We start from the raw sequence: 24,904 nt of genomic DNA on the forward strand, positions 1-24,904 counted from the left end.
GTCTTTTGAAGTTGGTATGAAGAGAGGCAGAACTTGTAAGAATTTAAATTTTGAGACTTGAAGTTTAGATTAGGACTAATTACAGGTCTTTTTAGGTTATATTTATATCCTGGGATGGTACAAAAAATTGATTCTGATTACCCATATTTAGGTATGGCTCCTACCAAGATTCACACTTCCAGAGCCTCAAATGGTTTGATCTGACTTTTCAGATTTAATTTTGAGGTTCAAAAACACTTCTTGACTAGTACTGAGGCATAGCAGAGAAGAATGTGGCTGAAAAACATTACCAGGGCAGGATTAATTTTGGGCCATGCCACTGGATCCAAACCCTACTTGCTCATCCTAGGATATCATTCATCTTAAGACTCAGCCCTGACTTTAATAATAGTTTTTAGGAAAAAACCCTGTTAAACATGTGCCTAGACTCTTAGAACTAAAACAATTACAAAAATAGTATGAAATGAAATAGGATGATGTTTCATTGTATTTCCATACTTAGGTGGTTAGGGTTACATACAAATGAAGGAATGTTTGAAGATTTTACTACCTTTCTAAATATTGTTTAACTAGCAAGGCAAAAGTTGCTTGAACCTGTGTATATCTACTTTCTAATGAGTGGTTCTAAATGGCCATATACATCAGAATCACTTGGGGGAGCTTTTAAAATATGAACGTATCTGAATCCAGTAAATCTCCAGTAAACCTGAGTGTTTTTGGAGGTGTGCTCAAGCATGCGTATATTATTTTTTAAAGATTTATTTATTTATTTATTTGACAGGCAACGATCATAGGTAGGCAGAAAGGCACGCAGAGAGAGAGAGGGGGAAGCTGGCTCCCTGCTTAGCAGAGCCTGATGTGGGGCTCGATCCCAGGACCCTGGGATCATGACCTGAGCTGAAGGCAGAGGCTTAACCCACTGAGCCACCCAGGCGCCCCAGGTCTTAATTTTTTTTTTTTAATCTCTGAGTGTTAAGGTGCAGCACCAGGTAATAACTCTGCTGATCCAAGGTGAATATTAGTGAGTCTTGAATGAATAATGCTCATTTACAGCTGCATGAACAGCAGATTTAGAGAACAAATGTTTTCTGCTTCTAGCAAGGCAAACTTCTGTGTATTTAATGAACTTATTAAACAACATTTGGACTTTTATGTAGAAGAATTCTGTTTGCAATATGGTAATCTACTTTAAATCATATAATAGGATAGTGTTTATTTGATTTTTCTGAAAAAAGTACAAAGCATTGTTTGTTTAAGGAATTAGCTCCTTTTTCAGGATCCATTCCCCAATTTCAGCCATTCCTAGATTTCATCCAAAAATTATTAGGTTTTTCTTACAAAATTTACATAATTCCTATAAGCTAGCATTTCCTATAAGCAAGTATTTACTCCATTATCATCCTTCAAATTTGATTAAAAGAAGAAGATAAGTAATCCCAGCATGTTCCAGGAAGTTGGTATGGCCTATTGACTATAATGGTCTTATGATTTCTGCTGTATTTTTTTCTTTCAAGATTTTCTTTAAATTCAAGTTAGTTAATGTAGTGTAGTATTAGTTTCAGGGGTAGAACTTAGTGACTCATCACTTGCATGTAACACCCAGCGCTCATTCCATCTAGTGCCCTCCTTCATGCCCATCACCCAGCTACCCCATCCCCCCACCCTCCTCCCCTCCAACAACCCCCAGTTTTTAAACTAGAGTTAAGAGTTTCTTTCTTTTTCTTTTTCTTTCTTTCTTTCTTTTTTTTTTTTTTAAAGATTTATTTATTTTAGAGAGCCTCTGTGTGTGAGTTCAGACGGACAGAGGGGAGGAATCTTTCAGCGGATTCCCTGCTGAGCACAAAGCCCAGTGTGGAACTCAGTCTCATGACTCATGAGATCATGACCTGAGCTGAAACCAAGAGTTGGATGCTTAACTGACTGAGCCACCTGGGCTCTCCTAGTTAAGTCTCTTATAGTTTGCCTCCCTCTCTGTTTTTATCTTATTTGATTTCATCTGTATTTAAATACCTACCATCTATCTCTCTTGAATAAGATCACCCTAGATCGGAAAAGAGGCTCTTACTATTTCTACTGGCAAACTTAATAATTTAGTATTAATAATAACAAAAACGACTTATAAATGCAACTTCTATTTCAATTGATGTTTCTGTTAACCTCAGAGGGGCAGGACTGTGATTGGTCAGTCAGATTCTTGGCTTGGCTCAAGATACAAGTAAGTCAGGCCCTTACATCTGAGCCTATTGAAAGATCTACATACCATGTTCTCATTTAATGAAATTGGTCTCTGCTTGAATGCAGCTTTTAAGCTGCTGAATTCTGCACCTGTAGCAATTTTTGGCTGATTTTCAAGAACAGCCCAGGGAATCAGAAATTACAGAGTAATATGCCTGCATAAAAGTTTAACAACATGGCCCCATGTAGTCTTTGCATTAAATACATTGGAAATTAAGAGAAATGAAGATAAATAAAACATCAAATATTAAAATTCTGTTGGTCTCAGCATGTATGGAGGTAGGGATTGTGCAGTTATTTGCTTAGTGTCTTCATGATCTAGATAAAGCCTGATTTGGTTATTTCCTATCACTTTGTAGAATCCTAATACTAGGTGTCAGGAATAATGAGATTCTGAATTTTATAAAAATCGAAAAGTTTATCATTATCAAATCTAATAATGAAGTCTGCACAAATAATTCAGGTAACAGTGCTGTCAATCAACAGTGCTTCTAAGCAAAGAATTGATTGCCCTGTGTGTTGGTGCAGCTAACTGTGTGGGGAAGTGGGACATTTAAATAATCTGCTGCCAGAAGTCCAGTGTCTGCCTAGATAATGTGGCTCCTAATTTAGGTGAAGATTTGCACTCCCAGATAACAGTACATGTGTTTGTAACTAGGGATTGAGAAAACAAAAGTTACTATGTTAATAAATGTAGAAAAGATAATAAAGTTTGACAATCCCTATCTTGGCTCCTCCAGCAGAGTAACATCAACAGATGTTAAAATGAATGGGCAAAGATTGTTGAAAACAGGAAACATTACTGTGAAATATCCCTCCTTAGATAACACTATTTCTGTTTTGATTTTTACAAATTGAGAAGCTGACACAATGTTGTGACAATGATAAGGTATAAAATGTATTCATTTGATATATTTATATATAGCAATATTACTGTTAGAGTGTTAGCACCTTTATCACGTCACAATTTTTTTGTGTGATGAGAGCAATTAAGACCTAGTTTCTTAGCAATTTCAAAGCTTATTATACAGTATTACTGACTGTATTTACTATGGTGCGTATTAGATCTCCAGAACTTACTTATCTACTAGTTGCAAGTTTGTCCCCTTACACATTATCCCAATTCCCCAGCCCGTGGTAACCAGCATTCAACTGTTCTTGAGTTCAGTTATTTTCCACATGTAAGTGAGATCATACAGTATTTGTCTTGCCTTATCTGACTTACCTCATTTAGCATAAGGTGCATAAAGTCCATCCACATTGTTAGAAATGACAGGATTTCCTTCATTCTCATGGCTGAATAATACACCATTATGAATACTCCATTACATGTATATATTCTACATCTTCTTTATCCATTCATCTGTTGATTGACATTTGGTTGTTTCCAGATCTTGGCTATTATGAATAATGCTGCAGTGAATATAGGACATAGATGGTTTTTTCAATATGATTCTTGATGTCAATTCCTTTGGATACATAACCAGGATTGGGATTACTGGATCATATGATACCTCAGTTTTTAATTTTTGAAGAGCTGCCATACTGTTGTCCATAATGGCTTTACCATTTTACATTTCCACCAAGAGTGTAAAAGTGTTCACCTTTCTCCATATCCTTGTTAGCATTTACCGCTTGTCTTTTTCATACTAGCCCTTCTAACAGCTGTGAGGTGGTATCTCACTCTTGTTTTGATTTGCATGTCCCTGATAATGAGTGATGTTGAGCATATTTTCATGTACCTGTTGGCCATCTGCATGTCTCCTTTGGAGAAATACCTATTCAGGTTCTCTGCTCATTTCTTTTTCTTTCTTTGTTTTTCACACCCAGCATGGAATCCAGTGCAGGTCTTGAACTCATGATCCTGAGAACAAGAGTTGGACACTTGACTAAGCCACCCAGGCACCTCTCTCTGCTAACTTCTTAATGGATTATTTCCTTTTTTTTGTTGCTGAGTTGTATGAGTTCATCGTATATTTTGGGTATTAACTCCTTATCAGATATATGGTTTGTGAATATTCTCCCATTCTGTAGGTTGCCTTTTCAACTTGATTTTGTTGTTGTTGTTATACAGAGTTCTCTTTTTAAAATTTTATTTTATTTTTTCAGTGTTCCAAGATTCATTGTTTATGCATCACACCCAGTGCTCCATGTAATACGTGCCCTCCTTAATACCTACCTCCAGGCTCACCTATACCCCATCCTGCTATCCTCCAAAACCCTCAGTTTGTTTCTCAGAGTCCATAGTCTCTCATGCTTCATCTCCCCCTTGGATTTCCCCTAATTAACTTTTCCTTTCCTTTTCCTAATCTCCTCCATGTTATTCCTTATGCTCCACAAGTAAGTGAAACCATATGATAATTGAGTCTCCCTGCTTGACTTATTTCACTCAGAGTAATCTCTTCCAGTCCCATTCATGTTGATACAAAAGTTGGGTATTCATCCTTTCTGATGGAGGCATAATATTCCATTGTATATATGGACCATATCTTCTTTATCCATTCATCTGTTGAAGGGCATCTTGGCTCTTTCCACAGTTTGGCGATTGTGGCCCTTGCTGCTATGAACATTGGGGTGCATATGGTCCTTCTTTTCACTACATCTAAAGTAATCCCACTGGTTTTAGTTTTCGTTGCGTGTGCACTTGGTGTCTTTTCCAAGAAATCCTTGCCAAGACTAGTGACAAAGATTCCTTCCTTTTGATTTCTGTGTTTGATTTCAGGTCTCACATATAAATGATCCATTTTTCCCTCTAAAGATTTATGTATGTATTTTAGAGAGAGAGAAAGCAGAGAAGCAGACTCCTGGAATCAGAGGCTTAACCAACCGAGCCACCCAGGAACCCCTAAGTAATCCATGTTAAGTTAATTTTTGTGAGTGGTGTAAGACAAAGGTCCAGTTTTATTACTTATCATGTGAATATCCAGTTTTCCCAGCACCATTTTTTGAAGAGACTGCTCCCCCTATTGTGTGTTTGGCAATCCTGTAAAAAAATATTTGACATTATATGTGTGGCCAGGTTCCACTGGCCTGTGTGCCTGCTTTTATGCCAGTATCATACTGTTATAATTATTGTTGGCTTTGTAATATGGCTTGAAATCTGGTAGTGTGATGCCTCTGTCTTTGTTCTTCTTAGGATTTCTTCAATTATTCAGGGTCTTTGGTGGTTCCAAACAAATTTTAAGATAGGGGTTTTTGTTTTGTTGTTTTGTTTTGTTTTGTTTTATAAAAGCTGCTGGGATTTTTGATTGGGATTGACTAATCTGTAGTTCACTTTGGGCAGTATGAGTAACTTCACAGTATTGCTCCAATCCAAGAGCACAAGGATAACTTTCCATTTGTGTTGTCTTCAGTCTTTCATCAGTGTCTTAAAGTTTTATCGTGCAGATCTTTCACCTCCACCTCCTTTTTTAACCTCCTTGGTTAAATTTATTTCTCTTTCACATAGTATATAGAAATGCAGCTGATTGCTGTATGGTGATTTTTATATCCTAACTTTACTGAATTCTTTTTTTTTTTTACTGGAGTTTTTTAGGATTTTCTTTCTTCTTCTTCTTCTTCTTCTTCTTCTTCTTCTTCTTCTTCTTCCTTCTTCTTTCTTCTTCTTTCTTCTTCTTCTCCTTCTCCTTCTTTTCTTCTTCTTCTTCTTCTTTTTTTAAAAGATTTTATTTATTTGGCAGACAGAGATCACAAGTAGGAAGAGAGGCAGGCGGAGAGAGAGAGGAGGAAGCAGGCTCCCCACCAAGCAGAGAGCCCAGTCGATATGGGGCTTGATCCCAGGACCCTGGAATCATGACCTGAGCCGAAGGCAGAAGCTTTAACCCAGTGAGCCACCCAGCTGCCCCGAGGATTTTCTATATATAAGATCATGTCAGCTGCAAACCAGTAGTTTTAATTTTTCCTTTCTGATACAGATGACTTCTCTTTTTCTTGTCTAATTGGTGTGGCTAGGACTTCAATACTCTGTTGACTAGAAGTGACAAAGTGGGCATCCTTGTCTTGTTCCTGATCTTAGAGGAAAGGATTTTAACTTTTAGCTATTCAGTATGATGTTAGCTGTGGGCTTGTTGTATATAGCTTTTATTATTCTGGGGAACATTCCTTCTATACCTAACTTGTTGAACTTATCAAGTGTTTTTTCCACACTAATTACAATGGTGATGACCTCTTTCATTTTATTAATGTAGTGTATCACATTTATTAATTTGTGTATGATGAATCATCCCTACCTTGTTGGCATAAATCCCACTTGATCATGAGGAAGGATTTTTTTATTAACATATAATGTATTATTAGCTCCAAGGGTACAGGTCTGTGAATCGCCAGGTTTACACACTTCACAGCACTCACATAGCACATACTGGGAAGGATTTTTTTAATGTATTATTTAATTTATTTTGCCAATATAGGTATATATACTTTTTTTTTTTACGGGTTCCTTGTAACTAACATGCTATATTATTAGCTTCAGGCAGACAAAAACAAATACAAATGATTTCACTTGCAAAATTTAAGAAACAAAACAAAGGAATGGGGAAAAAAAAAACAAAAACAAAAAACCAGACATATGGAGAACAAACAAGTGGCTATCAGAGGCGTTGTGACTGGGGCTGGGGGAGTGAGTAAAATAGATAAAGGGAATTAAAAGGTACAAAATTCCAGTTGCAAAATAAGTCACTGAGATGAAAAACAGGGAATATGGTCAATAAGTTTGTAAAAACATAGCTTGCTAATGTTCTGATAACTCAGGGAAAAATAAACCTTTCAGTGGAGACATTTGCCTCTGATCTTCTTAATGAAGTAATCAAACTTAACATCCCTGATAGTGCGACAATGGCCATTATGTACATCCTGATTAAATGAATAAGTACATGATGTTGCCTCTAACATTTTTTTACAAAAGAAGTTAGTTGAATCTATTAATGAACTGTCAGTCAGACAAATTATGTGGTATATTCTGGAAGATTGTCCTGGTCTCTGTAAAAAAAAAAAAAAGTTATTAAAATAAAGTCCTGCAGACAATTCTATATTGAAGAATAAAGGAAAAAAACAACAAAATTTCTTCCCTGATCCTGTTTAGATCCTGAGTCAGGAAAATAAACAAACAAACTTGAAAAAAGACTTTAAAATTCAGGAATAAAATATTTAGGAATATTTTAGGAATTGTTGAAATTTAGGAAATATTTAGGAGTTATTGAAACTAGTCTCTTTCCCTTTCTTTTTAGTACGACTGTTGGTGTCAGTTTCAATAGGTATGAGAGTTGTATTGGGGTTGTGTAGGAAAATGTCCTTTGTTTTAATTTTAGGAGCTGATGCTAAAGTATTTAGTGGTAAAGAGGGGAAGTCTGCAGTTAACTTAAAAATGGATCAGGAAAATAAAGAACAGCACAGGTGTGCACATAAGAGAGTGAGCAAGAGAGAATGAGAATATATTTACATAACTGTTAGGAATTGGTGAATTTACATGAAGGGCATATGGTGTTCCTGTGCTATGCTTCCAACGACTTTGTAGCTTTGAAAATGTTTAAAAGAAAAAAAGGAAAATATCTTGAATCAAAATATACATAGAGATCTAAATATGAGAGAAATTGAGTTCAGTAGTTCTTATATTAAAAATAAAAGGAATTACGTTTGAATAGTTAGTGAACATTTTATGTGGATGACCCTTTCAGCCTGTAAGCGCTGCTCACTAATGTATAGTTTTGCAGACCTCTTGAAATAATTCTAAACCTATTCATGCTCAGCTTTCAGGTATGTCTCCTCGGGAAGGGAGTCTCTGATCTATAGAGGTTAGCTTCCTTGTAATCAAAGCTAGTCTGCTAGACCTCTGTGCCAAGTGTAAAGGTATTCTTGATTTCAAAAATAGAAATTATATCCTGTTACAGGTACTTTGGGAGAAATTGCTCTTTCTTCGACTCTAATGGTGTTTGTGTCTGTTCTACCTCTGACCTGTCCTATGAACATTTTCAGTTCTATGGAAGAAAAACAACACATACTCTTCAGTTCTGCCTAAAATCAAAATTGGTCTGATTTTATCTGTCTTTCCATGGATACCCTGTTTGCCCTCAAACTTCTGTGATCTTTTATGATATTGGGACAGATTTACTTTGCCTCGTAAAAACTTCCTGAGTCCATGCTGTGCGCATGGTCTGTCTTAAGCATGGAAAAGACTGTAAATACAGTTTTCTTTTATTGATTGATTGATTGTGTGTAAATAGAGTTTTCAATAAAATGGTAACTCCAGGAACTCTTATTAAAAATGTATGATAATAAATTCAGATAAACCACTGGTTGGATAGGGGAAGGGAGGGAAAACTGAAAGGGGAGAAAACTGAGGGAGATGAACCATGAGAGACTGTGGACTCTGGGAAACCGAGGGTTTCAGAGGGGATGGGGCGGGGGAGATTAGGTTATGGGGTGATGGGTCTTGAGGGCATGTGTTGAGATGAGCACTGGGTGTTATATACAACTAATGAATCATTGAACACTACATTGAAAACAACATATACATCCTGATTAAATGAAATAAGTACATGATATTGCCTCTAACATTTTTATGAAAGAAGTTAGTTGAATCTATTAATGAACTATCAGTCAGACAAATTATGTGGTATATTCTCAGTGGCTAACTGAATGTAACAAAATGAAATACAATATTTAAAATATTTTGTCTTGGGGCGCCTGGGTGGCACAGTCAGTTAAGTATCCCAACTCTTAGTTTCAGCTGAGGTTGTGATCTCAGACTATTGGGATCAAGCCCTGAATCGGGCTTGGCACTCCATGTGGAGTCTGCTTGAGTTTCTCTTTTCCTCTCCCTCTGCCTCTCCTGCTTGTGCTCTCTTCCTCTCAACTAAATAAACCTATAAGGAAAAAAAAAAAAAGAACTAAAATATTTTCTTATAATAAGTTTTAAAAATTGTTTGTGTAAAATCAAGGATTGCATAAAACACATACAACAGTGAATTAAGGCAAGTAATTTTATAAATAACCCATGTGAAGAAATAGAATTTTATATTTGCAATTCCCTATTGTAATCACAACCTCTTCCACTTCTTCTAAAAATAACTACTATATTGACATTGAAAATAATCACTTTTTTGCTTTTCTTTATTGTCTTACCATCAAAGTGTCCAACCTCGAATACTTTGGTACCCTTCCTCCCTGTAGTCTTTCCTTTGTATGTATAATGTCTTTGCAGTACAGAATAATATAGTCCCTTTATGATCTCTTTAATATACAGGTTTTTCTTTTGCTCCCCTCCCAACCTATTTGTTGAAGAAACTCATATATTTGATCTGTAGAGTTTCTCCCAGGACTGAGTACGCTGGTTGCATCCCCAACATGGGGTTTGGCACATGCCTCTGCCCTTTTCATTTCCTGTATATTGATACCTGCAATAGAAACTTAATTATATGAGAATTTTTTGACAAGACTATTTCATGGGTGGGGCATGTTCTTTACTGTTGATCTTATCAGCCATTGCTGTACATTGGTCAGATCTAGTCATTTGTTAAGATTGCATAATTAGGATACTCCAATTCTATCTTCATCTATTAATTGAAACCTTAAGAAGTTTACCCTCATCTACTATTTGGTTTTTCCTAGGTGTATCTAGAATTGGAAAGACAGCATAAATAACCCTTTTTCAGTAGTTACCAGTTTTCAAATTAATGAATGGTTCACCATGATCTCACAAGGCCGATCAATTAGGCTACCCCTTTTAATAAAAATCATTTTGAATTAAAGGGGTTAAATATATTTTGTGTCTTAATCTTATCCTTATTAAAAATAAAATTGACCTCTTTTGGCAGTGGAGGTCTTCTTGGGTTGGTTCCTGAGTCTTTGGTATATGCCCCTAGTAGTCTTTAATAGCTTATTTGCTCTCTGGTGGAATAATAGCTTGTGCTTCATCTTGTATATTTCCTGTTCCAAACATGTAATCAGCCATTCCCCAAGGGTCCCTGGTGTTTTTTAGGGAGAAATGGTTTTCGAGACCATAACCTCAGTGGTAGGGCTCTTCACTGCTACTGGGCTGGTTATTTCTAGGCCTTATCAGTGGACAGTTAGGAAGATATATCCCCAAAACATATAAAAATATTATATAATGAAAAATATTTGCAAATTAAATTTATGACTAGGGTTTCTGTTTAGTAGCTTCTATCTTACATATGAATCTTCTTTCCTCCATGTTGGAAATTTTGATTTTCAAGGAGATAGGATGATTGAATTAGAATATCACATAATTACCCAATTATTTTATTCCACATTATTTACACAGCAGGCTCAGAATTACACAGGACTACTATTATCACACACATAAAAAGAGTTAATATTCCTTGATGCACGTTTCCTCATTATTCCCCATTAAAAAAATTGTACAGTTTCTTTATTGTGAGAACATAACTGTGAAATAGTATATTATCACACTTTTAACAATCACTGTGTCCTAGCTCTACAAGTAAATGCATATTAATGTTCATCTCTTGTCCTTAGTTTAGTGTTTCACTAGTTACTTGGGCATTAAACTTGTTCTCGGGTAGATCCCTCAGGAAAATCATGGGGAAAATACTGAGTCCTTAATGCATTGATACTAGGTTGATGTAGTCATATTTGCAAGTTAGTTGGACTAGATACCAAATCTTTGACTTACATTTGCTTTCCTTGATAACTCAATATTTTATTCTGTTTTCCTTTGGCATAAAACATTGTTATTGAAAAGTCTGAATAAAAATATCATTTCTTGGGGCACCTGGGTGGCTCAGTCGATTAAGTGTCGGCCTTTAGCTCAGCTTGTGATCCTGGGATCCTGAGATTGAGCTCTGCATCAGGCTCCCAGTTTAGAGAGGAGTCTACTTCCCCCTCTTCCTGTGCCCCTCCCCCTGCTTGTGTTCTCTCATGTGCTCTCTCTCTCAAATAAATAAAATCTTTAAAATGTATGTTTTTTTGAGAAGTAATATAGTCTTTGATTGGATATAATTTTTTCTTCTCCAAATCCCCAAATTATTAGAATTTTACTAGGCAAATGGAAATTTCTTCTTAGGTACACTAGTTGTTCTAATATTCAGTTTTAGTATGTAGTTTTAGGGTTGTTTTGTTTGTTTGTTTGTTTTAAGACTTGATTTATTTGACAGAGCACAAGCAGGCAGAGCAGCAGGGAGAGGGAGAAGCAGACTCCCCTCTGAGCAGGGAGCTCAATGTGGGGCTCGATCCCAGAGACCATGACCTGAGTCAAAGGCAGATGCCTAACTGACTGAGCCACCCAGGCACCCCTGTAATATCAGTTTTTTAATTAAAATTTTGTATCTTCTCTACTTTTGGTATCTGTCCCTTTCTCTCAAATCTGTTTCTACCTTTTTAAAAAATAACTTTATTTTTAAAAACAGTTTTAGGTTTTCAGCGAAACTGAGTAACAGAAAGCAGAGTTCCCAAATAGCCCATGCCACTGCCACACACAACCTTTCTAATCATCAACACCCTTCATCAGGGTGTATTTGTTAAAAAAGAACCTACATTGACATATTATCACCCAAAGTCCATAATTTACATTAGGGTTTCCTTAAGTGTTGTACATCCTATGGATTTTGACATATGTATCCAACAATTGTAGTATCATGCAGAATAGTTTTACTGCCCTAAAAATCTTGTGTTCTGCCTCTTCCTCACTCCCTCACACCAACCTCTGTGAACCACTGATCTTTTCAGTGTGTTATGGCTTTACCTTTTCTGGAATGTCATAAGAGTTGAATTACACAGCATGTAGCCTTTTCAGATTGGCTTACTGCACTTAGTAATATGCCCTGAAAATTCCTCAGTATTTTTTCATGGCTCGATAGTAGCTTCTTTTTCCCTCCCCCCTGGTGCTTAATAATGATCTATTTTTTGGAAGTACCACAGTCTATACATTCACCTACTAACCTCTAGGATGCTTCCAAATTTTGGCAATTTTAAGACCCTTAATAATACAGACCCTTATTAATACACACCCTATGTAGGTCTTTGTGTGGATACAAATTTTAACTCATTTGGGTAAATATGTAAGAGGTGCAATTCCTGGATTGTTTGGTAAGAGCCCATTTTGTAAGGAAATGTCTTTTAAAGTGGCTGGGTTTCCAGTTACTCCCCATCTTCACCAGCATTTAGTGTTGCCAGAATTTGGGACTTTCATCATCCTGGTGAGTATGTAGTGGCATCTAAATGTTCGTTAATTTTCTTCTGGATTTTTAAAATTTCCTTCCCTTTTGCCTTTGGTGTCTCTAATGTCTACTTTCTACTATTCCTTCTAGTTGAGTATTCTTTTATAAAATTACTCTTGTATTTCTAATGCCCTTCTGAATTTTATCACCTCATTTCTCTAATCCTGATTTATGTTAATCTTTCATGTCTTATTATTTATATTGCATTTAGCTCATTTTGAAATACCAGTTTCCAGATACATTTTGGAGCTGGCTTTATGGAGTGCTTTTATTCTGGGATTTTAGCAATGGGATCCCAAATGTGTTTCCTGTGAGCCTGTTTTCCAAGTTATAAATGAGGGAGATATTCTTAATCTTTTTGTGGCTAGTTCCAAATATTAGACCAAATTTTAAAATTTAGTGGAAGCACAAATTGCTCAGTGAATAATATATTTGAGAAGGGAGTTAAGGGAAATTGGAAAGGGAGGTGAACCATGAGAGACTATGGACTCTGAAAAACAACCTGACGGTGTCGAAGCGGCGGGGGGTGGGAGGTTGGGGGAACCCGGTGGTGGGTACTAGGGAGGGCACAGATTGCATGGAGCACTGGGTGTGGTGAAAAAAACAATGAATACTGTTACGCTGAAAAGAAATAAAACATTTAAAAAGTATTTCTAAATATACAGATTATAAAAAGTCAACTCAGTGTCTTCCATGTAAACTACATATCCTCCAGGTCACTTGAAAAATCCTCTGAAGCTGTTTCTTGGTGTATTATCATGATGACCATTTTTCTGTATTTCTCAAATTACTGTAATAGGAGATTTAACTTGCTGCTTCTCTGTTGCTTGGTTTTATATGAAATTTTCTTTTTCAGAAGGAGTTTTCTAACTTGACACTCTCAAGGTAGTGCTTCTACTCTTTGGTGTAGCCTTAAAATGTCTGGTTTACTTTCTGAGATCTCCTGGCTCTGTTCTTATGTCCAACTTCTACATGAGTTTTTCCCTTTTTCTCTTGTATGTATGTTTCTTAATTTGGACCTTTATTCCTAGTGCTTTATTCTCAGTGTTGGTTTTGTCCTGCAAGGAAGCTTTGGAAGTTGGTTTTGAGGGTTCATGGTGCACAGATTGTTCCAGTCTCTGCAGAACTTGTTGCAAAGGCTCTCATACTCACCTGCTGATAGTGTATGCAGAACCCAGGCAATCCTAGGTGCTGTTCTCACACTGGCCTCTGAAATGTCCAGTGACTTCTCTGGGCTATTTTAGGATTCTTAGGACTATAGGATACCTAGTTGCTTACTTATATGTCCTCTGGTGTGGATGTTATACATATCTTATAGCTATTAAAAGTTTGTCTACATCTGCCCATATTATGGGGGTACTTGAAAATACTTGGTCACTTAATTTTGTTGAAGACCTGGATAATTTGCTTTTCTAGCTTGCTATCTTCTTTGTATGGTGCGATTTAAGGAGATTTGAAAACTAAGCTGCCACTGCCACCATCATCCTGAATCAAATTTTATTATTGTATGTTCAAGAGTATGTTAACAGAAGTAGTACATAGTTGAGTCATTTATGGAATTAGTTTCAATACAAAGATGATTTTGTGACTTTTTTTGTGGATATAGAAGTATATGAAAAATTTTCTTGAGTTAGGACCACTTATCAAGCACTGTGAACCATGAACTCTTAAGAAGCTGGCTGAGTTGTTACATAAAACAGTGGCTTTTTTCTTCATTCAGTCCTCCAACTTTTGCCTTATATCCTTTTCAAAGAAGGGTAAGAGTGGCAATTCTCTAGGACCACAAACATGGGTTTTCCACCATTACAGGAATTTTCCCCGAAATCATAAATTGTACTCTATTTCCTAATTCTCTTCACTTCTGGTATATACTTTTTTGAGAAACTCCTTGGGATGCCTGCATGGCTCAGTCAGTTGAGCATCTGACTCTTGGTTTCAGCTCAGATTGTGATCTCAGGGTCTTGGGATCAAGACCACAGGGGCTCTGCCCTTGGTGTGGAGTCTGCTTGAATTCTCTCTGCCTCTGCCCTCCCCACCCCCATCCCCTGCTCATGCTCTCTCTCTCTCAAAATAAATTTTAAGAATCTTAAAAATATACCTTCTTACTCTTTTAGTTTTCTATAGGGTAATATTCTTTAGATGTATAAGCAATATCGAATCCTAAACTTCTCTTTCAAAGGTTTCTTTGTTGAACTATTGAGGCCTTAGTGCCAGTGTAGGAGAAAATTTTAGTGGTGAAAAAACATAAAGAAAACCGGGAGCAAAACCATAGAAAACTGGAAAAATTAGCTTCAAGCCATACTCAAGTACATAATAGTTTTCCAGCTCAGACCCTAAAAAATTAAAAAAAAAAAACAACTCCCACATTTCATGTCTTTTCCCCATTTCTACAGTGCACACTTGGTGTCCAGATACAGTTTGATCATCAGTTTTGTTCTCTGTATAAAAGAACAGGTCTCCTTGGAGGTATTTGATATTTCCTGCTTTAAGGCTGGAGAAAAAACCAGGATGTGTCTGGAATATTTGCAGTCAGAAGGCAAGAATGCTTTCAAAGCATGTAAGGGGCAGAATAAGGAATGACTGTATCTGCTAAAGGGGATTTCCCATGAGCATCAAATAATAGCAAAAATTGTATTTAGAAATTTGCACCTGCAAAACAGCATGAATTCCTAATAACACCCCAAGTTAAAAGTTAATAAGTATGCAGAAAGTAGTAATATAAAAGATGCTTATGTATGTGGATGCTTTAAAAGTTGATTTTTACAGCAGAGTCTATTAGATGGGATATTTTCCTTCTACTAATTATAAATATGCATACATATACTTGTTTCTGTGTAAGCAGGAAAGAAATCTGTATAAAGTAGGAACTCTACCAAGAACAGGAATTAGTAATTCACATTTGTGAATAAATAAAATAACCTATTATAATGAGTTGTGACCTATAATAATGCAAAAAAAAAAATCAGACCTTTTCATCAATAAGATGGAGATTTTGTTTCCAGTAAAACAGTTTAATCTCTCATCTCTAAGCCTAATAGCCCAAGAGGTGAACTGTTTATAGAGATTAAATTTTAGGTGCCTCCAGTAATTAAAATAAATCTGGTAAAAAATACATACTCTTAAAAATCAATAGATTAGGTACATACATCATACTGACAGGACACTGGGTTAGAAACCAAAGTTTAGGAACATATCATTTCCAGAAAAGTAACCAAGTTTAAAAAAAAGGAGCATAACAAATAACATGGAGGATATGGGGAGATGGAGAGGAGAAGAGAGTTGAGGGAAATTGGAAGGGGAGGTGAACCATGAGAGACTATGGACTCTGAAAAACAACCTGAGGGTTTTGAAGGGGCGGGGGGTGGGAGGTTGGGGGAGCCAGGTGGTGGGTATTAAGGAGGGCACGTATTGCATGGAGCACTGGGTGTGGTGCAAAAACAATGAATACTGTTACGCTGAAAAGAAACTAAAAAAAAATGAAACAAACATTTATTATATAAAGGACTCAGTTTATGATATCCTGTGTCACTCATTTGAATCATTATGGCCATTACAGTGACAACTGGGTTTCTAGCCATGGTCATCTAGCCAACAACTCAGAATCTGCCACAATGGTGTATATGAGACTAATCTTTTTCCTTTGTGTCTGGTTAGATTAACAAAACTCATAAACCTCTAAAAATAACACTAGCAGTGTGTCAAAATAAGGGTAGGAATAAGACAAAATTAAACATGTTTTCGGTAACTAGCTTTAATGTGTTACAAGTTTTGTAATCATTCTATTTGTATGTAATTTGTCTGCTGTTTTAGATGCTTAATACATTCAAAGGAATCAACCATACTCAATTTGTAATTACAATTTAAACTGAGGAGATTTAGTCAAATTTATAATTGATGTCTAAGTCCTCAGTTAAGTGATTTTTCAGGTTTTTATCAAATATAAGTTTCATAAACTGAGTATGAAAAGATCACAGTAAATGTATATTCCTCTCCTTGAATTAAAAAATCCCTTAGTCATAATCATTGGTTCTCTGTCAAGGAAATTTTTAATTTAAAACCCATCTTTTCTCATATATGTCACTTTAACTTGCTTTTCCGATTTGCTTTTCCCTGCATTTAAGAAGCTGCGGTGGTGAAACCCAACCAGCATGATAACTCCCCACAATGTGATCTATCGTTGTGTCCACCACCATGCCCTGGTTATCTGTTTCAGTCATTGCTAAAATGAGAGCAGGGAAGAATCAAGCACAGTGAAGAAGATGGTTGTGTAGGAGTAAAATTGTCATCTTGAGTATTAAATTTGCAGAATTCTACCTCTGTGCTTAGTTTACAGGGTCTTTTGTAATGGCTGGAAGGAGAGAGAAGTGAGGCATAGAACATTCTGACATTTACTCTTTTGTCTTCACCTGCCCCTTCTTCTTGGGGAGATCTTCTTTCCATTTTACCCATGTGCTTTTGGTGGCATTACAATTATAGCCCCTGTTTTCTCCCTCCAGAGAAGAGCATATGTCACTTAAATCTTCAGAGTTGAACACCCTCTTGGTCACAGAGACTCACTGAATGACTCAAAACTCCTTTGTAATTTTGTTTTGTTTCTTTAAATAATGGAGAGAAGGACAAGATGTTTAACCCTCAAACTCCACTTTGGTCTCACTTTGAAAAGTACGGTTCTGAATGGTGACAATGTCCATGATCTCTGATATTTTGAGCTCATCCATGGTCAAATGGCAGAATAAGGAGGATTCGTAGAGAAAAGCAAGGTGGGAACTGCCCAGACTAGAGGCTTATAGGGCGGGAGCCTCAGCTCCTAGCACCTTAAGTCCCTTGTTTTTATAGCACTTATTCCAGTTCAGGAACGTCATTATTATTTGTAAATCCACCATTTTTTGTCTTACTGTGTCATGATGAATTTGGACTTTGTGGACTTCCTTTTCTCCTTTACCAACTGGCTTAATGTTAAGCTCTGCCAGTAGGTGGTGCTGTAGGGAGATAGCAAGATGGGAGAAAGAGCACCTGGGCTTTTGTTTGTTTCCTCCATGTTGCTGTCCCTGTTTGGGGGCCTGGGGATTCCCCAGATTGGGGGTCAGTGGGTCCTGGAAACCTTTGCTACAGCAGTAACCAGCTCCCATGGTTCTGGAAAGTAGCCTGGACCCTGTTTCCTCTTCACCTTGATTAGCAGCAACATATTTCTGCAAAGGCTAGTTTCTCCTCACATGTCAGAATCCTTACCCTGTGGAGGGAAGGAGCCCCCTCTCTTAAGTTTCCTTGTCCCTTATTCACTTTGTTCTCAGCCCTACAGTGGCAGACACTTTCTGAAATTGCTCTTCTGTTATACCTTGAAGTTCTTGTACAACTTTTAATAATTAACTCCCTTTTACCTAGTTTATCTTTGTATTAATATTTTCCTTGTTCAAATCATTGGTGTGGTTTTGTCTTCTAATTAGACCCCAAGGGATATAGGGAACTAAATTTATTACTTCATAATAAATACTACTTTTGCTTAAGGGAACTCAGTGTGGGTTTCTGTCACCTTAAAGAGAACCCTGACTAATCTGCCCTTGCATCAGACCTTCATAGTTATTGTTTGGGCTCATTCATTAAATTATTACTCATTAAAACATCATTAAATCATTAAAAATACGTGAGGCACTAGGCCAAGCACTATGTTAGAGACTTGGAGTATAAAGATTAGTATGCTAACCTGCTCGAGATGGAAGACAATTAATAAATGTAAGCAAATGTAAATAAATGTAAACAAATAATAATGATACTTAAAGGATTGGGTAGACAGAAATGTAAACAAAGAATTAAAAAAAAAAACAATGTGATAGATACTTCAATTAAAGTATTCACAAAGGCATGAAGAAATAGAGAAAGGAGTGATTAATTTTGCCTATAGGGAAGATTGAGAAAATGGTCAAAGAACACTTAAAAGAGGAGTCAGTTTTAGTGGGAACTTAAGGGATAAATAGATACTGGGGGGGAAGTGGCAGAGAGAAGATCAAAGCAAGGTAAAGAAGTCTAGAGTTGCTTAGTCTGTTGAGAGAAACCTACCTGGTCACTGGACATGAGGGGAAAAGAGATGGGGACCGTAGTAGTCCAGTTTGATTAGAAAGGACTATGTTCATTATGTTAAGGAGTTTGGGGTATTGGTAACATGAAGAGGAAAACACACAGGTTTCAGCTATATGCTAGGCACAGTGCCAGATGATTACATGCATTGGTATATTCAAAATGTAGGGTGGGTACTCTTTTTACTTCATTAACATTTAATGAAGTAAATCCAAGACCATGGAAATAAATTGCCCATGATTACACAGTAGTAAATGGTGAAGGATTCTTAAACTCAAATAGACCTGATGCTAAAGCCTACCTTTTTGCCATTAAGCTGAACTGTTTCCATGGACAATAAATACATGGTAGGGGTATTTTATTTATTTTTTTTACCACTAATCCATATTATGACCTCTTATCCATTCCCCCTAATTCAGTGGTGTACCAGAGCTGGCTTTTCCCAGTTCAGAAGAGCCAACTGTGCATGTGTTTTTCTGATGATTGGTATTATGTTGGTAGGTTGAAGTTGGCCATAAAGCAGTAGTAGTGATGCCATGGACATAGGCAAACACTACAAAGCAGATTTCTTTATTCTAAAACTGGTTGTTAAATGTACACCAACACATCTCTGCTGCAGATTGTAGGATTTTTTTTTTAAATGGTGTTGAATTATGGACCTATTGTTCTTCTTACCCATTCTGCTTTCTTGTAAATCGAATAATTTTTGATCTAGTGCTTAAAAAAACCTCTCCAGGATTCTTTTTTCTTTTTTTTTAAAATCCTTCCAGAATTCTTAAAGTACAAATATCTTCACATATGAGCCAATTGTTTATGAGAATAAAGTCAAAATATCTACCAAAAGCCCTGTTTTCTCTTTAACTACCAGTTTGATTACTATTATTTATGATTTATTTATAAACTATTGTTCATTATGAATTTTCTATCACTGTAAAATTAGTCAATCTGGATTGCTTTGGCCACTTTACGTGATCAAGTAGTATATATATACACATACTTTTAGTAGCTGGGATTATATTTACTTTCCCTTTCTATCCTTTCCTTTAAGCCTAAGTATGTGGTTGATACATTTAAACTCACATTTCTTGAGAGTTCTTTGTTGGGTTTTTATAATTATATATTAACTGATTTGTAAGGAAGGAACCCCAAACTCATAGTGGACATCAAGGAATAACTATGTAAGTACAAAAGTACAAAACAGCCTCAATGAGACAGTTAATGATTCAAGAACAGCAGTCTGCGGAGTGTCCATATCCCCAAGTCTTAGAGACAATGCAACGAGCCCACTGTGTGGGAAGTTAGCTGCAGGAGAGAAACATAGGGCCCAAGGGCTCACGGTCTTTTAGAGCAAACAGGAAACAAGCCAGTACCAGTAATTACAGAGAGCAACAGATGTCCAAAAAAGCACCGCCATCCCAATAGCAGACAGTGATGACCCACTGTCCTTAACATATAAACATCTAACCCAAAGGGTACAGGTCACTATAGTTTAGGGTTTGTTCAGTCTGATTTGGATCACCATTACATGGGTTTGATTAAGCCTCATTGGCAGTGTTCCTGAGACATACAAACTGGATTGTCATACATGATATAACCCAAGGTTGCTTGGGCCTCAGGAGACAAATACAAATTTTTAAGAGTCCTTTTGAAACAAGGTTGTGACAGTCCATGTTTGTCCTATATGGGAGAGGGGAGATCCCACTCTGGGAGCCTTTGACAATAATATCAAGCACAGAAAAATTCCTGGACAGTCATGCTCATAAGAATTTTTCTGTTCCCATAGCATGTGAGTGAGAACCATGAAACCGTGAGAGGGTCAGATTCCCAGTTCAGATATTGTTGACTCAGACTACTTCACAGTTTGCCTAGTTGTGGTGCTAGGTCTAGTGGACAAGATGATAATTATTCATTTTTCTCTCTCTCCATACTTTTCAGGCTCCTAGGGTCTTCTCTTCTTAGGTGCTAGAGTTTTTGTCCTTCTACAGCTATGTAGTTCTTTTTTTTTTTTTTTTTAGGTTTTTTTTTAATGTTTTATTTCTTTTCAGCGTGACAGTATTCATTGTTCTTTCACCACACCCAGTGCTCCATGCAATCCGTGCCCTCCCTAGTACCCACCACCTGGTACCCCCAACCTCCCACCCCCCCGCCCCTTCAAAACCAGCTATGTAGTTTTAATGTATTAGCCACTCCTTTCCTTTGCCCGGCCTGATGGGTCAGGCATCAAATGGGCTGTGGCACAGTGGTAGACTTGTAATGACTTACCATGCCTCTATCACTTCCCAAGTGGGCTACTCCAAGCAGGGATAGGGTAGAGTTCACACATTCTGCCAGCTGCTCAATTTGCTCATGATCTGTGATCTGTCATACTTAATAACTGAAACCAAGAGTAGTCCAAGCAACAGGTGGGAGTCATTCATGCTAAGTCATTCACTCTAACTGCCACTCTGAGATGAAATTCTTCAGGCCTCCCAGATACTAGAGTCCAGGGGCAAAAAAAAAAAAAAAAAAAAAAAAAAAAAGCATAGTCCCTTGTAAAGAACAGTGGCGTCTCATGCCATTACTGTCTCACTAACATGTTAGTCCACAATGATGATTGATTGTGGTCTGGTGACTGATGATGTTTTTCAGTCAACTATTTAAATGTTCATTTTACCTTTTGGTTATGCCAGCAACTGCAGGACCATAAGGGTGTGAAATACCTATTGAATGTCATGCCCATTTCCCCACTGTTGAGTCCTTTTTCTCATTAATAGGATGTCACTGTCTTACTCTAAAAGCCCAGATACCCCAAAACAAGTTACAGTTGAATTGGTAGTGCTGCTCTGTGGTCATATTTGGAGTAATTGTCAATGGTTTCCAGACAGTATTGGTAGCAATAAGATAGAAATAGGGGATCAGTGTGGTCTCTTTGCCAGTAATGGGTAGAGGCTTTGAGCTATGTACCTTCCCTGGGGTATGAGACTTATAGTACCTCTGGGGACAGAGATCTTAGGCTTACCCCAAGTCCCCCCTTCTGTTAAGGACTGTCAAATTTGGCAGAATATATGGTCAGAAAGTGGAGCTACTGAAGGAATAGTTTGTTCTAAGGAAGCTACCCAGCTCCCAGCTTCTTAATTTCTCCAGTGGAAAAACATTGATCTCCGAGGAGGAATCTTTTTCTTTAAAGGCACTTTCAGTTCCACTGGCCTTGGGGAAGTCTTCCTGGGAGGGCCATAATACAGTCACTGAAACAAACATTCAAAGTAGGAAGCCTTATTGCAAAGCATAATTTTGTCTCAACTGAATTGTCTGCAAATGCTGGAATCATGGTTTCCAGAGTGAGCTGGCCTACGTGTTGCCATTCACCTAAGAGAATAACTTCTCTAATTCCCTCATCACAGAAATGCACTAGCCATGTCTCTAAGGGATCCTAAATTTGTTGATCAAAGTGGTTCCACATTTCTCTCCCCTCCTCTCACTGTGGGTCTGTTTCTTGGTACTCTGTTTTGAAGTCTGCTGTAGTGATTCTAGTGGTGGTTAAAACAGGGTGTGGTTATACTTTCCTCCCTGATACGGACCCAGGGTGCTTTCTTTGAGCATTATTCCATATAGCAAGAATACCATGGCACTGGTTGAACAGCTTCTTTCTTTTTATTGTTGTTGTTGTTCATAGATTTATTTATGAGAGAAGGAGAGAGAGCTTGAGGAGGGGCAGATGGGGGAGAGGGAGAGAGTCTCCAGCAGACTCCCTGCTGAGCGAGGAGCCTGAGGATGTGGGGCTCAATTTCACGACCCTGAGGTCATGACCCGAGCCGAAATCAAGTTAGCCGCTCAACCAACTGAGCAACCCTGGCACCCCCGGGTGGCTTGTGTTTACTCTTTTTTTTTAGTTTGATGTAACTCAACTTGTTTATTTTTGCTTTTTTTTTTAATTAAAATTTTTATTTATTTTCAGCATAACAGTATTCATTGTTTTTTCACCACACCCAGTGCTCCATGCAATCCATGCCCTCCCTAATACCCACCACCTGGTTCCCCCAACCTCCCACCCCCCGCCCCTTCAAAACCCTCAGGTTGTTTTTCAGAGTCCATAGTCTCTCACGGTTCACCTCCCCTTCCAATTTCCCTGAATTCCCTTCTCCTCTCCATCTACCCTTGTCCTCTATATTATTTGTTATGCTCCACAAATAAGTGAAACCATATGATACTTGACTCTCTCTGTTTGACTTATTTCACTCAGCATAATCTCTTCCAGTCCTGTCCATGTTGCTACAAAAGTTGGGTATTTGTCCTTTCTGATGGAGGCATAATACTCCATAGTGTATATGGACCACATCTTCCTTATCCATTCATCCGTTGAAGGGCATCTTGGTTCTTTCCACAGTTTGGTGACCGTGGCCATTGCTGCTATAAACATTGGGGTACAGATGGCCCTTCTTTTCACTACATCTGTATCTTTGGGGTAAATATCCAGTAGTGCAATTGCAGGGTCATAGGGAAGCTCTATTTTTAATTTTCTGAGGAATCTCCACACTGTTCTCCAAAGTGGCTGCACCAGTTTGCATTCCCGCCATCAGTGTAAGAGTGTTCCCCTTTCTCCACATCCTCTCCAACACACGTTGTTTCCTGTCTTGCTAATTTTGGCCATTCTAACTGGTGTAAGGTGGTATCTCAATGTGGTTTTGATTTGAATCTCCCTGATGGCTAGTGATGATGAACATTTTTTCATGTGTCTGGTAGCCATTTGTATGTCTTCATTGGAGAAGTGTCTATTCATATCTTCTGCCCATTTTTTAATATGATCGTCTGTTTTGTGTGTGTTGAGTTTGAGGAGTTCTTTATAGATCCCGGATATCAACCTTTTATCTGTACTGTCATTTGCAAATATCTTCTCCCATTCCGTGGGTTGCCTCTGTTTTGTTGACTGTTTCTTTTGCTGTGCAGAAGCTTTTGATCTTGATGAAGTCCCAAAAGTTCATTTTTGCGTTTGTTTCCTTCACCTTTGGAGACATATCTTGAAAGAAGTTGCTGTGGCTGATATCAAAGAGGTTACTGCCTATGTTCTCCTCGAGGATTCTGATGGATTCCTGTCTCACGTTGAGGTCTTTTATCCATTTCAAGAAGAAATAACACCTATTCTCCTGAAGCTGTTTCAAAAAATTGAAGCAGAAGGAAAACTTCCAGACTCTTTTTATGAAGCCAGCATTACCCTGATCCCCAAACCAGGCAAAGACCCTACCAAAAAGGAGAATTTCAGACCAATATCACTGATGAATATGGACGCTAAGATTCTCAACAAGATCCTAGCAAACAGGATCCAACAGCACATTAAAAAGATTATCCACCATGACCAGGTGGGATTCATCCCACCTGGATGTTTCAACATTCGCAAGGATGTTTCAACATTCGCAAATCAATCAATGTGATAGAACAAATCAATAAGAGAAGAGAGAAGATCCACATGATCCTCTCAATTGATGCAGAAAAAGCTTTTGACAAAATCCAGCATCCGTTCCTGATTAAAACGCTTCAAAGTATAGGGATAGAGGGAACATTCCTCAACTTCATCAAATCTATCTATGAAAGACCCACAGCAAATATCATCCTCAATGGGAAAAAGCTCGCAGCCTTCCTGTTGAGATCAGGAACATGACAAGGATGCCCACTCTCACCACTCTTGTTCAACATAGTATTAGAAATCCTAGCAACAGCAATCAGACAACAAAGAGAAATAAAAGGTATCCAAATTGGCAAGGAAGAAGTCAAACTCTCTCTCTTCGCAGATGACATGATTCTTTATATGGAAAACCCGAAGGACTCCACCCCCAAACTACTAGAACTCATACAGCAATTCAGTAATGTGGCAGGATACAAAGTCAATGTCCAGAAATCAGTGGCTTTCTTATACACTAACAATGAAAATACAGAAAGGCAAATTAGAGAATTGATTCCATTTACTATAGCACCAAGAACCATAAGATACCTCGGAATAAACCTAACCAAAGAGGTTAAAGATCTGTACTCGAGGAACAACAGAACACTCCTAAAAGAAACTGAAGAAGACACAAAAAGATGGAAGACCATTCCATGCTCTTGGATCGGAAGAATAAACATCATTAAAATGTCTATACTGCCCAGAGCAATCTATACTTTTAATGCCATTCCGATCAAAATTCCACTGGTATTTTTCAAAGAGCTGGAGCAAATAATCCTAAAATTTGTATGGAAGCAGAAGAGACCCCGAATTGCTAAGGAAATGTTGAAAAACAAAAATAAAACTGGCGGCATCACGTTACCTGATTTCAAGCTTTACTACAAAGCTGTGATCACCAAGACAGCATGGTACTGGCATAAAAACAGACACATGGACCAGTGGAACAGAGTAGAGAGCCCAGATATGGACCCTCAACTCTATGGTCAAATAA

Source organism: Martes martes, assembly GCF_963455335.1.
Source record: "Martes martes genome assembly, chromosome: 3".
Classification (NCBI taxonomy): domain Eukaryota; kingdom Metazoa; phylum Chordata; class Mammalia; order Carnivora; family Mustelidae; genus Martes; species Martes martes.